This window comes from Rousettus aegyptiacus, unplaced genomic scaffold (assembly GCF_014176215.1).
Source record: "Rousettus aegyptiacus isolate mRouAeg1 unplaced genomic scaffold, mRouAeg1.p scaffold_m13_p_2, whole genome shotgun sequence".
Taxonomy (NCBI): Eukaryota; Metazoa; Chordata; class Mammalia; order Chiroptera; family Pteropodidae; genus Rousettus; species Rousettus aegyptiacus.
The window spans coordinates 16,143,777-16,159,080 of NW_023416295.1; the positions used below are offsets into that span (position 1 = coordinate 16,143,777).

The following is a 15,304-nucleotide window of genomic DNA, read 5'->3' on the forward strand; positions in this document are numbered from 1 at the left end:
TGTATGTAATTTTATTTATCTGATCTTTAATCATTTGGGGCATTTTTTTTTTATCAGCTCCTCAAATGGCATATCGGCTTTAATTTTGAATTTCCAGAATTAATTGATGTGATTGTTTCTGCTTTTTTCATGCTTAGCCCATCTTCTGGAGCTTATAAAATGTGGTGTCAATTAATGTTTGGGTCTCTCATCAATTATTTCATATGTATGGCTAATGTGTGGCAGATCTCATGATTCTGTTCTGTCGTTGATATCTTTTTTTTTTCTGTTTTGACCAGTTTTACCATTTTTAATATAATAGTTTAAGCTATAAGTAGTAAAACCAAGTTGATATTACTATTTATTTTTCCAACATATAAATCATATATATTACTAGAAGTTCCATCTCCATAACAATCTCCACAGCACTCAGGATCTATAGGTTATTTTCAGGGTGAATTTTGTCAATGTGCTGACTTATTGAATTAACTGGCTATTTGGAAAATCCATGTTTTAGTAGATCCTTTTCTGATAAAACACCTTGCCTCCTTGTGAAAGTCCTGTTTCCTTACATCCTTGCCACTACCCTAGTTTTCAATTGCTGCTGGAACAAATTACCACATATGTAGTAAAAAATAGCACAAATTAATTGTCTTACAGTTATCTATGTGTGAAGTCACCAGACTCAAATCAGGATGTTGGCACTCTGTGATCCTTTCTGGATGCCTGAAGGGAGAATTCGTTTCTGCTCACTCAGGTTGTTGGCAAAAGTCAATTCCTTGTAATTACAGGATGGAAGTCCTTGTTTTCTTGCTGCCTGTCAACTGAGGGCCTTCTTGGCTTCCAGAGGCCAGCACAGTCCTTGGCTTATCACCCCCTTTCTCCACCTTTAAGCCAGCCACAGCAGTCAGTCCTTCTCACACTCTCTCTGATCTGCTCCTCTGCCTTTCTCTTCCACTTTTAAGGGCCTGTGTGATTAGGTGGGGCCCACTTGGATCATCTAGGCTACTCCCTCTAATTTCAGGCCAACTGATTAGGAATCTTAGTTCTCTTTTGTCATGTAATATATTCATGGGCTCTCTAGGATATGGATATGGATATCTTTGGGGTCCGTAGTCTGCCTACCATGCCAACATCAGCTGTTGTTAAAAAAGAAAATCGTTTCAGCAAGGATATTTTAGGCCTAGATTTAGGGGAGTGAGGTAGGGGACCCAATGGAACTGCATCACAGATATGGTCCTACAGTCCTTGTGGGAGTGACTCCAGGTTCAGGTCTGTTCCTGAGGGTGTGGGGAACCCTCTTTACAATTAGCTGGGGAGATGTTCTAGGGACAGGTGTCTCCCAAAGGCCTGCACAAGATAACACGTAGGAGAATGGAAGCTCCCTTCATGGCCCTGTGGGAGAACAGGTGAGAAGAAAGTTAGGGGCTTTTAGAGAAAATGGGGTCCAAAGAATTGATTTTAGAGCAGAAAGAAATGAGTAAAGTGGGAGCAACTGAGGATTTTAGGATTCATGCACCCAGTAATTGCTGGGAAAAGGGGTGTGCATGTTCCACTTGAGCAGAGAATGCCAAGCAAATTTCTATATTTGGTGTACGGATTTATACCCTGCCCCCTGCAGTGCGGATGCTCCATGGCTTCTCCCATACCTGGTCTTTTACAGTTTTAATTTTAACCAATCCAGTGGAGTTACATGGTATCTCACTGTAGCTTCAAATCGATTTTTTTAATGATCACTGAAGCTGAGCATTTTTTCATAAATTTATTGGCCCTTAGGCCATCTTCTTTTGTGAAATACTTGTTCAAGACTTTTACCCATTTTTCTATTAAATTATCTGTCTCTTTCTTTTGGATTTGGAAGAGTTCTTTATGAATTCTGGATTGAAGTCCTTTGTCATATACATGTTGTGCAAATATCTTCTATTCTGGGGCTTGCCTTTTTACTCTCTAAATTAAGTCTCTGGATGAATTAGAGTTCTTAATTTTACCAGTTTTTTTTTTTTTTTTCCGTCTATGGTTAGTGCTCTTTGTGTGTTTTGTCAAAAAAAAGTTCTCCTATCCCAAAGAGCATGAATATATTTGTTTTCTTATAGAAGCTTTATAGATTTTATTTTCACACTTAGAACTATAATGCATCTAGAATTGATTTTTGTGTATTCAAGATTTATTTTTTTTCATATTGATATGCAATCGACACAACACCACTTATTGAGAAGACAGGCTTTCCCCCACTGCCCTACAAATTCATATGTGTCTAGTAATCATGGAATTGTATATATGGGCCTGTTTCTGAGTGCTCTACTCTGTTCCACTAGTTTCGGAATTTGTTCAGTACTAAACTGAATTAAGAACGGTGGCTCTATCCTCTATCATTAGTCTTGATATCAGGTATGCAAACAGCTTTGTTCTTCTTCGAGATTGTATTGGTTCTTCTTGGCTCACATAAATTTTAGAATTGACATGTCAGTTTCCATAGAAAAATGAGATTTTGATTGGTATTGCATTGACTCCATAGATGCATGTAAGGAAATGAACATCTTTCATAAATTTATTTTTAAGTATTAGAAATTCTTGATACTATTCTAAATAATTCCATTTAAAATTAAAATTTACTTTTTGTTTGCCACTAACATATAAATTGGTATTCTATTAGTCATAAAAAAATCAAGAAATTTTGCAAAATCCATTTTTAATTATAATAATCTGTAGATTATTTTGTCCTATGTAAATAATTATATTGACTACAAATAATGGCAATTTTCTTTCCAATTCTTATAAAATTTATATTTTTTCTTGATTTATTGAAGTAGCTAAGACTTCTAGGATGGTTTGAATAGAAATAGATAGTGAGCATCTTTGTCTCATTTCTGATTTTAGAGGTAAATCTTTCAATATTTCTCCAATAAGTATTATTTTTTGCTTTAGATTTTTTATAGTCCATAAAAGATTTGGAAATTCTCTTCCATTTGAACTTCACTGAAAGTTTTAATCATGAATGGGTCTTAAGTTTTATTAAACATTTTTTTCTTCATCTATTAAGATAGTCATGTGATTTTTCTCCTTTATAAATAAACATATTTATTATATTTATGAGGTGAACTACATTGACTGGTTTTTACTTGTTAAATAGTCCCTGCATTTCTGAATACACTTATTTGGCTCTGATGTATTATCCTTTTTAGGTATCACTGAATTTAATTTGCTGATATTTTATTTAGGATTTTTGTGTAATGTTCATAGAAGAATTGGACAGAAATTTTCTTTTTTTAAGAGTCCATGTCAGGTTTTGGTGTCAAAGTTATACTGGCTTTATAGAATGTATTATTCTCTCTCTCTTTTTTTTTTTTTTTGGTGGAGTGATATTGATACTATATATTTCTAACATATTTGGGATAATTTACCAGTGAAGCCATTGGAGCCTGTAGTTTTCTTTGTGTAAAGATTTTTTATTACAAATTTCATCTATTTAGTAGATACAGAGACATTCAGATTTTCTATTTCTTTTATGTTAATTTTGTAAGTTATACTTTTCTAGAGAGTTGTCTATTTCACCTAAATTTTCTAAAAATTTTAGCACAGAGATTTATAATACTCCGTTATCAGTTTTTTAATGTCTTAAAAGTCTATGGTGAATTTTATACATGATATAGGTAATTTGTGTTTTTCCTCTTTTTGTCTTGACATGTCTTGCTAGAGATCTATCAATTTTATTATTCTTTACAAAGATTCAGTTTTTGGCTTTGTTGGTTTTCTCTAATGTGCATTTGTTTTCTACTTCATTAATTTCTGATCTTATTTTCATGATTCCCTTCCTTCTACTTATTTTGGGTCTCATTTGCTGTTATACTTCTAAATTATTCAGATAAATGCTTTGATTGCTGATTTTTTTAGCATTTCTTTTTTGTGATATAAATGTATAAGGCTCTAAGTAAAGCTTTAGTTGCATTACCCTTTTCAATACCTTATTTTTATTATTAAAAGTTGAAATTTCCATTGTGATTTCTTCTTTGACTTGTGGATTATTTAGAAGCTTATTACTTAATCTCAAAAATTTGGTTATAGTCTAGTCATTTTTAAAATTGATTTCTATTCTTATTTGACATATTCAGAGAAAATTCTGATTGATTTCGGTTCTTTACATTTTCTTAGCACTTTCTATTAAACTATAATATACATTCAAATTTGGGAAAGTTCTCATGTATACTTTAAAACAATGTATATTTTATCATCAGTATGAGCAGTGTTTTACCTATATCTGTAAGTGAAATTGGTTTGTCAATTTTGTTTTTCAGATCTTTCGTATCCTTATGGATTTTCTTTTATCTGCTTATTCTATCAATTACTAAGGGAAATCTGTTAAAGTTTTCCTCTGTGATTTTAGCTTTTCCCCTCTTCCTTTAATTCTGTCCATTTTTGCTTTATATTTTTTGAGTTATGTGTAAGTCATATATAAATTAAGAATTATTGTATATTCCTGATAGATTGACCATATTATCATTATAAAATGTCCCTTCTGTCTCTAGTAGTGCTTTATGCTCTAAAGTGTACTTCAACTGATATCAGTATAGCTACATAGTTTTCTTCTGGTTATTGCCTACAAGGTCTATCTTTTTCTATCCTTTACGTTCAATCTTTTATGTCCTTATATTTAAAGAACATATAATTGGATTTTGAAATTTTATCTAATCTGACAATGTTTATATTTTAATTGCAGGATTTAGTCTATTTATATTTAATATAATTACTAATATGATTGGGTTTAGAGCTACCATTTTTCCATTGTTTTCTGTTTGTCCTATCTGATTTACATTTTTTCTCCTTTCTTGCCTTCATTTGTATTAAACCAGTATATTCCCCCTCTATCAGCTTTTTGTATATATTTTTTATTTTCCTAGTGGTCACATTTACATACCATAGACTAATATAAATTGGTAATTTTCCCATTTTTGAGACAATGCTAAGAATTGTTAGACCTTAAAGCATTTAAATTTCTAAACCACTATCTTAATTTGGGCTGCTATAGCAAAGTACCATAAACTGGGTGGCTTATACATGATATAAATTTATTCCTCAAAGTTCTGGAGGCTGAGAGTCTGAGATGGGGTACCCACACAGTCAGATTCTGGTGAGAACCCACTTCTGGGTCACAGACTGCTATCTTCTCATTGATCCTCACATGGCAGAAAGAGGACAAGGGAACTCCTTAGGGTCTCTTTCATAAGGGCATTAATTCCATCCATGAGGGGTCCACTCTCATACCTAATTATCTCCCAAGGCTCCATCCCCTGATATCATCACATTGAGGATTTCAACAGATGAATTTGAAAGGGATACAATCATTCAGTTCGTGGCAACCACTTTTGGCTGTTTTTGTTATTTTTATTATGGATTTAAATTCTATAAGTATCTAAAACCTTGCAAAATATCATCATTATTGTTTTGTGCAATTTTCAGTTCTAGTCACACATCTATTCTCTTAGTTGTTCCTCATTTCTTCATGCATTTTCCGTAAACGACTGATAAACTGTGGGTGATGATGGCCTTCAACCCCTGAGATGTGAACAAGGGCTGCGACGTCCGCGGAACCCACGCTGGGACGTGGCGGGAGAAAGAGTGAAGCGGAACAATCAGAGCCGGGTTCCGCCAGCTGTGTAGCTTGAACAGCTACTCCAGTATTTCTGAGCCCCAGTTTCTTTAGCTCTTAAAAACTGGCTTGTATACCCGCTTGCTTTACTTGTCTTATAGGCACATTCAAGGTTAAATGAGATAGTAAATGTGCAAACACTGTAAATTCTAAAACAGAGATTATAAAGGGCTGCATGCAGGCAGCGAGATATATATATATATATATATATATATATATGCATATGCCTACAGAGTGCTTTCTTTTTTTTCAACCAAGTGAGTATTTTTCAAAAAAAAAATATTTCATATAAAAATACAGATTTCTGCCTTTCCCTCTAAAAAAAAAAAATCCAAAGATGTGGCGGCTGTAGACCTGGCTTCACACACGTGACCCGAGGTGCTGGAGCTGAGCGGTGCTCACTCTCTGCAGCATCACAGCCCAGGTGTGTCCCACATGCTCATTCTCAACGCATACACACGTGCACGCACGTTACCGAGTTTATACATCTCTGCCCATCTCTTATCTATCTGTGGCCCTTCCTAAAGCATGATGTCGATATTAGTTATTATTACTCATTTAAAAATCATAGACACACAAGGGCAGAAATCTCTAGTGTTAAGGGTTGCTAAGCAGTGAAACAGGTGATGAGGGAGGTTGTAGACACAATTTCCCTGGAAACCCCAAAATAAAACAGCCTCTCCTGGATGCAGGAGAAGGGAAAAATGACTGCACCTGAGTTCATTCCAGGTTTCAAACTGAGCTGGGGATGGGGAGGAGCTATCTTAGAGTCTGTATGTCAGAGGGAGAGAGGGTGGAGATTTTATAGATAAATTAGAAATTAATATAATTCAACATTTGGGAACAAAAAAAGTTTCACAATATAGACAGCAGAAAAAGCATGTCACTTTTATCAAAAAGATGCATGAGTTTGTCAAAACTTATTGAACTGTCCACTTAAAGTCTGTGAATTCCACTGTATATAAGTTTTGCCTCAAGTTAAAAAAAAACACAAAGTAAAAATAAAATTTAAAAAGGGAGGCATGAGGTAAATTATAATTCTAACCTGCACTTACATGGATCAGTTGGATTATTTTATCTTCACAGTACCTTCTAAGGTAGGTAATATTATTATTGCCATTTTTGCCAGGTGTTGAAACCAGAATTCAGGGTGATGATACGACCTACCAGTTTCTCCAGCTGGTACCTGGAATTGCCAAATCTTGAACTCAAGATTGAAGGACTTCAGTGCCAAGATTCTCATCCACTGCATTCAATATTCTAATCATCTGGATGATTGCAAAGGAGGAAATTAATTATTATAAACTTGAGGAGGCAGAAATGATATAAATGTAACCTACTGAAGTACCAGTTTAAATATCTGTTGATGAACACACTTTGCTTATTCAGTTTTAGGTACCCTCATTCAGAAAACAAGCCACAGAGAGATTCCATTGGGTTCTTATGGGCAGGATGGGCAAATTCCATCCAAGACCGAAAGACTGAAGCCCCTGTAACTCCTTCTCATGGAAAATTACGGCTTCCTGGCCTTACTAGTAAATAGCTTTGTTTTCTGAAAAGACATCTCATGGCAAGATGTTTCTATCTTTACAGAATACACTCTGGTCCATCCAGACAGGTCAAATGTATATCTTGAAACCAGCAGTTCTTTTTTTTCTTTTTTCCTTCCCCCACCCCCCCCTTTAGTCTCCCAACCCCAAACTTCTACCTCTGTCCTATGGATATTGCCGCTTTCCTTTTTAAGGACTGGATCTCTGAAGGCAGGGCATCTCCTCCCACAAGCTTGCAGCGTGCACCCGGGGCCTGGTCTGTGGCTACACCTGGGGCCTGGTCTGTGGCTACACCTGGGGCGCGAACCCAGGACCTTCTGTGTGTATAGCAGACGTGCTAACCACTACACTATGGAGCCACCTCCATAACAGTAGTTCTTAATTTGAGCATCTGATGCTCAAATCCAAATGCTAAGAACACTCCCCACAGAAAAAATGTTCAGAAACACAGATGTGCTCAATAATACTATAATTCACGAGGTTCAGAGATGCCCTCATCCACGGACCCCACGTTAAAACACTTTGCTCTAAACGAGGATTGGGTCAGATGCCAGGGACCCCAAGCCAAGCTTAACTTCTCTGATTATTCCCGGCACCTCATCATCAGCTACCTATCATCTGGTTTTAGTTTTCTTCTCTCCTAATGTTTTCTTCCTTTTTACTTGTTTCTTGATAAGTTAGTCCTGGGAAACACCTTGCAGGAGAAGCTGGTTCTCATTTCTGCTACTTCCTTTGGACTTCTCTAGCCACTTTTGGTAATTTACACTTATTCACCAGGATACACACACACGCGCGTGCACACACACACATGCACCCCTGAGTACGCATCATTGTGCACAAGATTTTTGATCAGTCTAGTCTTCCTTTTACAGCTCTCAGTTACAGAGACTGTAACAGAGGTCTGTTCACGGGCTCGTCATGTATGGATGTGACAGCTGTCATTGGACACGAGTACCTGGTTTGGGTTGGGGGAGCTGGTTCCTAGGGGTGGAAATCTAGCTCATGCTTTAGTCCTGAAGCCAGGTGTCCTGGCTCAAGGCTGGATCTTCCTGGACAAATGGGCATCTTTTTCCAGCTCACACAAATGCAGTGTATGGGACAGTGGGAGTCCTGCCTGATTAGCAGTGTCACCAAGCAGTCCAGAAGACATAGATCAGAGGACAAAATACCAATGTCCTGATCTTGGTTTTGTATCACTAGTCACCTCATCTCTTCTTTCTCCTCACTGAATAAAACTTTCAGTGTTCCCAGGGCTATATTCTCTTAGAAGAATGAGACCTGAAGGATCTATTTCCTATACTGCCCCATCTCTATTTCACGGGATTCAGGTTTCTGCTATGGCAAGCTGAGAGGGATGGAGGATGGGAATGGCTGGGTAATTCTATTAGTGTTTGCCCTCCTCTCCTTGATTACTTAATTCTTATCCATCATTCATATCTTGGCTCCAGCATCTCTTCTTCAAGGACAGACTAATCCCCTCTTACATTCTCTTAAAGCTCCGCATAGCTCTCTTTTATTGGACTTACCGCCATTGTAATTTAATGTGTATTTTGGATATTGTTGGATGGGTATGTAACATATATAATTGAATATATATTATTAAATATATGTATCCCCCAGAAAACCATAAGCGTCATGAGAGTGGGAAGCATTCCACTAGTACTTATTGTATTCCTATCGCCTGGAACTTGGCAGGTTTTTAACTAAATATTTGTTCGAATGAATGAATGAATGAATAGGAGGTAGGTAGTCCAGATTGCCATTGGCAGGAAGCCTTAGAGTTTTGAATGAGGAGTTAAGGCCCTTCTATGACCAGTAGCAAGCCTATTTCCTAGGCTAAATGACCTTCTTGTCTTACTCCAATCTTTTGTGTTTGAAGTGTATATTACAACTCTGATATTCCAACATAATCATTCCTCTCCAGTCCTACTTAACTTCAGAGGAATTTTTAAAAATCTTATTCAAAAGAAAGATTTCTTACCTGCCCCAAAAGGCTATATAGTGTTAAAAATATGGACTTTGGAATCAGGTTGAATTAGGTTTTAAACCTGGGTTGCCCACTTGCTGGCTATGTGATTTTGAGCAAAAGATTTAACGTCTCTTAGTCTCAGTCACATCAACTTGTAAGCTAGGGGTAATAATATCTTTTTCATAGGATTAAGTGAATTAAGCTATGTGACATGTTTATCAGAGAACCTGACCTATGGTAGATGTTCAATAAATAGACATTGTCTTATTAACTAAGGTGAATGTTCATAGGAAAGGTGGAGCATTAAGCACTCATAAGAAGTGGGCCAAAAAGAGTTAGCAGTGACATCTGCCCTTCTTATATATTTTTCAGAAAATATGAAAGGACGAATACCTTAACAGCTGATAAAATTTAAGGATTAGTTTAACATTGAGTTCTTTGTCCTTCCTGAATCTACCTTTGTGTCTTAATGGTTCTGGGTTCTAAGCAGATTTGTCACCCTCCCTTTGACGGCACCCAGAACCACTGGGGAGATGAAGAAGAACTTGAACAAGGAGTTGTCAGTTTATACACTCATATGGGCTTCCGGATTGGTGCAGCACGTCAGGGGGCAACCAGGCAACAAGCTTGCTGTGATTCCCACAAGGCCAATAAAAGGTCTCGAGCCTCTTAGCTCAAAATCATAGTGCTTCTCTAGCCATCACACTCTCTGCAAAGCATGGCTAATTTGAAAAGCACAAAACTCCGAGGATGAAGTACAGAAACTAAGATTATATTGAGTTGATTCAGGCAGAGCCTGCAGAGGTTCTTATTCTCCTGCTACAGGGAGAACACGTGACCCACATCGAGGGGTTCCATTCGTTGAGTCCACCGGCATCTAAGCATGTCTGACATGCACTAGGTGTAACTCTAAGTACTAAGGACACAGAAGCACCACCTGCCCCTGAGGTGGTGGGTTCATTTTTATAAAAGCATATCCTAGAAGCATTGCAGCAATTGCAAATTCATTTTTTTTTTTAAAAAAAGAAAGTCCATAATCCCACCTCTCTAACATAGACTACACACATTTTTCTGTGTTCCTTTTCCAACATCTCTGTTTTCAACAATCTCTAAAGCAGTAGTAGTAGTAATGATTTTTCCTTAGTCATATCATTAAAGTTTTGGGGAGAAAATTTCTTAAGCTGTAAATTCTTCCCCAGTAGCTATTCCAAGGTCCCACCTGTGATCGACAAGACCCTGCGTGTGGAGCCCCTGGCTGACTCTCTGATTTCATTGCCTGCCGTTCCCCACATTCATGATGACATTCCTGCAGTTTTTGCCCACACCTGCCGGCTCCATCCTCAGGACCTGTGAACTTGCACTCCTCTGTCTGGGACAGTGTTTCCCTTGACAGTCGCACGGCTCACTCCCTCACCTCATTCCTATTGCTGCTCAGATTTCATCTTCTGCGAGGGGCCTTCTTTGATCAGCCTCCAGTAGCTTCTATTGCTCTCTACCCCTTTATCCAGCTTTATTTTCACAGCATCTATTAACCCCTGCCATACATATTTAAAATACTCATTTGTGCTCTCTCTGCTCCCATTGGACTGAATGACTGGGAAGCATGGGTTTTTTCTGGTCTGTTTGCTGCTGCATTTCCAGCACCCAGAGCCGTGGCTGGCCTGAGAGACACTCATCTGACTCCTGAATGATGCTTCTGCTTTGGCTCCTTTCCCCTTACGTTTTGCTCAGTGGAGGTGGTGAGGAGGTAGCCTGCCCCCTTGGTATAACATTCCTTTAGGGATGTGCTGTGCACAGGTGAGAAACCTCAACTGTAAGCCTGCAGAGCCTAGAGATGAAGAACATGGAAACTGCTTGCTTTCTGTGGGTGACTTGTAACGAGCTTCCTGCTGCAAGAAGGAAAGATGTTCCCGTGAGCAACACCCCATCATTTCCACAGCTCCACAGCTTGCCTCTAAGGTCAGCTTGGAAGGGCTGGTTGCATTCGCTCGACAAGAACTCTCCTTTTTCCTGGTAATCATTTTTTTTTTTTTTTGGATTGTAGTAAGAACACTTGACATGAGGTCTGCATTCTTAAATTTTTAAAGGAACAGTGCATTATTGTTAACTACGGGTGCTATGTTGTAGAGCAGATCTCTAAAACTTATTAGTCTTGCATAACTGAAACTATACCCATTGAACAGCAACTCCTCATTTCCCCCTCCTTCTAGCCTGATGACCACCATTCTACTGTCTATTTCTATGGTTTCGACTATTTTAAATATCCTCACATAAGTGGGATCATGCACCATTTGTCCTTCTGTGACTGGCTTATTTCACCTAGCATAATGTCCTCCAGGTTCATCCAGGTTGTCACATATGGCAGGATTTCCTTCTTTTTAAAAGTTGAATAACATCCTACTGTATGTATATATCACGCTTGCTTTATACGTTCATATACATTAGGTGGTTTCCATATCTTGGCTATTGCAAATAATATTGCAACTACTTGACAGTGTCAGAGGCCAGTTCTGGGCTAGCTTGGCCTCAAGAAGCTAGAGGGTTATATAGCCACATCCCTTCCCCTTTCTTAAGACAATCTTCCTCTCCCGCCCCATCGCATCCTTCACTCACTATCCTCTTAGATTCCCCTGATGCGCCAGCAACCAGTCTCCCAAGCGTACCCATCCTTATCCTATTCTTTAGGCTAGGATTCTCAAAGGAGGGTACACAGACAATCTGGCTGCTTCTGGAATGCAGATTTCTGGGCCGCACTCCTGACATGCAGAATTGGTATTTCCGGGCCTGGGGCCAGAAGCACAGAGCTGTTTGAGAACTTCTGCCTTGGGGGTCTTCAGAGTTCATGCTTTATGGCTTTGTGTACTTCTCTATTAGTCCCTTGCTCTAAGGATGTGACTTTGAGGTGTGTCTATTTTTTCTCCTCTGTTCCTCTGACCCCTCTTCTCCCCAGTCCCCACATGCTCCCCAGGGCTGCATATTTCTTTTCTCTACAGATTGTTTCCTTCTTCTACCGTGCAAGGCCCTTTCCTAGAATTTCACCTTTTATCTTTTTCTTGAATCAGAGAGCTGTTCTGATTTGCAGGGTTTTGTAATGCTTGGCATGTTTTTCCCGTGTCTGAGAAGGACTTGGGGGAGGATAGGGCCTCCTTTATTCTATGGGGAGTGAGCAGGCAGGACCCCACAACAGGAAGCACAATTAAGAACGTTCCCAGCGGGAAGCCTGCTCTGCTCGCTAGGAAGCAAAGAGAGTTGTCAGGACAAGTGACCTTTCTAATCACTCTTGACATTTCACAGCCTTGAGGGCGGAAGGGCTGCCCTTATATTGGAGGCGTTGTGTCACACTGTGTCACCCCAGACACCTGCGTCTGAGGTCCGCGTCTGAGTAACTTGGCCTCCAACTGGGCGATGAATCAGAGCACGCAAAGGGCTTTGTTTCTCAGCAAAAGAGAAAACATTGAGCAGAGGGCTTATGTGGATGGGGTGACTGTGTCTAAACCGGGGATGGAAAGGGATTGGAGGAGGATGTTCCCTCCTGGGGGCATTAGTCCTGCTCCTGAGGGCTCAGGCGATGCTGATCCAATAGGTCCACTCCCAGGAAGGGAAATAGCCAGGATCATCTTCTAGTCTCTCTGGCCCAAGGGGACTGTGATGACTCACTTTTTTACCCACCTCAATTTGAAAACAGCTTTATTTTTTATTATAAAAAATAATTTGTGTTCATTCTAAAAAGGTCATACAACATATAAAGGTATAAAGAAGAAAGTAAAAATTACATGTAATGCCATCACTCAGAGATACCTATTAACATGTTAAGGGCGTTTCTATGCACATGCATGATATTTAAAAAAAAAAATACAATCCTATCATAAGTGCCGTTTTGTAACCTGCGTCTTCCACTTACCATCTTGAACACATTTTCATGTCAATAAAACATAAATGTAACGAATCATTCCTAATGATTTCACTGTTGTATTCCATTGTATAATGAAGCTCTTGAGGCCGCCTCCTGGTTTTTCATCATGGTAGAATATATTATAACAAACAGTCTCATAGTTAAACCCTTCTGCAGAACGGGGAGTGTTTCCTTATGATAAATTCCTAGAAGTGGAATTGCAGACTTGAAGAGTGTGCGCATCCTTAAGACTTGCTCTCGGTCCTCTAGAGAAGTTACACCAGCGTCCATTGCGACTAGTGGGGCTGAGAACACCTACTTCTCCTTGTCCTCCTCGATTCTGGGGATTAGAGTCTTCAGTCTTTGCCATTTTCATGAGGGAGCAATGGTTCCTTACAGTTGTTTCAATGAACATTCCTCTATTGACTAGAGGAGTTTAACCATTCTGTTTATTGGCATTTGTATTTCTTAGTTTGTGAATTCCCTCGACCTTCCCCTCTCCCCTCTTGGGAGTGCCAACCTTTCTGATATTTAGTTAGAAGTATTTTCTATACAGTAACATGTTGTCATATAATAAGATGTTGCCATACAAATTATAACGATTTCGCCTACGTTTTCATGTGTCTTTATGTGGTTTCTGTCATGAAGAAGAATTCTGACACAAACAAACTTCCGTGGTTCAAGCTTTTTTGGAACCACATTTAGAAAGAAAGCCCTTCTCTAGTCCATGGAGGAAATATTTATCTGTATTTTCTTCTTGAGTGTTCCAGCTCTCTCAACTCTCATGGTCTTCTGCTTCCTCTGCCTGGGATGCTCCTCCTCCATCCGCAGCTGGGTGGTTGCTTCTCATTCCTCAGGTCTAGCTTAACTACTATCTCCTCAGGGAAGTCTTTCCTGGTTATTTAACCTAAAGAAAATTCTCCCAACCCCTATTTTTCTTTCTCTTAGCACCTTATCATTTTATTTCGTAAGTTTTATCACATAGTAGATAGATGAAAGATATTTGTTAAAAGTTGTTAAATGTTAAATTCATCTAGAATTTGTTTTGGTATGAGGTGTGAACTAGGGATATAATTTAAGTATCTTGTCATTACAACACATAACTATAATGCAGATTAGTTCTCTTATGATCCTCATTTTGCTTGGAACTAACAAATGAAACCTGGGACGTGGGAGGGGGACAGAATCGATGGTTTTCCAGCCCCATCGGTTCCTCCTTCTACCATGACTTCCCTTTCTCTGTTATTGCTTTAGCACTAAGTGCTTCCCATAATGCTTGCTTCAGGGCTTAGCCTAGAGTGGATCCCTAATTAATGGCTGATTCAAATCATTTAAATGGCAGGGGAATCAAATATCTTTGATGTGTTTCATACAATATCCATATCCGCCTTCGGAAGCTTTGAAAAATCGATGCTCCCTCCATAACCCTCAGAAAGTGGATTCCTCTCCATCCTTCCCATATTTAGGGGTCATGTGTACCAGCTATGAATGAAGACCACAGAGATGGAGAGTTAGTCACAGACAGTCAGAAAGAGGAAGATGGCGACAATTGCTTACACGTGCTTTTAATGTCTTCGAGTGCTGCCTTATGCCTCATGCCTTTTGCTTCTTTAGAACAGACCAGTGGAGACCATAACTCTTAGCCTTTAAGATCTGTTATGAAAGTAACGTATAAAATAATAGAGGTCAGAAAAGAATTGATTTTACTCTATTTAAAAACTATTGTAATGAACCTAAAAATGTTCAATTCTATTAATAATCAAGGGAATGCAACTTAAAGGAGCAATTAGATTTCATTTATCTCTAAAAAAAAAAAAGGAAGAAGTTGCAAAAAAGGAACTAATGTTACTCCATTTAAAAAAGAATTTCAACTCTACCAATAATATAACTTAAGACCACAATTAGATACCATTTGCTCCTAATAAATTCATTGTAATATAAGAAATTATAATACATAATGCAGAGCAGCATGTGGTAAAACAAGTGCTTCATACTCTATAGATGGGAGAATAAGTGGATGACATTTCTGGAATGGACTTTGTCAGGAAGAAGCAAGAAACTGACAAATGTACATCCTCCACTGGCTTCTACTCTCACTTCTGGAAATCTCTACTAAAAATACTCATCAGTGGTTCATTAAAGTAAAAATGTAAGAAAACCTTCATGTTTTACAGTAAGAACATGAAAAAATTTAGAATCCAGCCATAGCATGGAGTATTAGGAAATCATTACCAATAACATTTCCATGGATTAATTAATGATGTGGAATG

General features: G+C 38.5%; 1 protein-coding gene and 1 long non-coding RNA gene across 5 annotated transcripts in view; one reads left to right on the forward strand and one right to left on the reverse strand.

Moving 5' to 3' along the window:
- Positions 1-15,304, forward strand: part of MARCHF4 (membrane associated ring-CH-type finger 4) — an 87,222-nt gene that overhangs the window by 25,194 nt on the left and 46,724 nt on the right. The window lies entirely within an intron of this gene.
- LOC107516760 overlaps positions 5,998-15,304 on the reverse strand; it is a 37,225-nt gene continuing 27,918 nt past the window's right edge. Inside the window, exon 3 of the long non-coding RNA XR_001598370.2 lies at positions 5,998-6,891. This is a non-coding gene — a long non-coding RNA (uncharacterized LOC107516760). The remainder of the gene's footprint in view (positions 6,892-15,304) is intronic.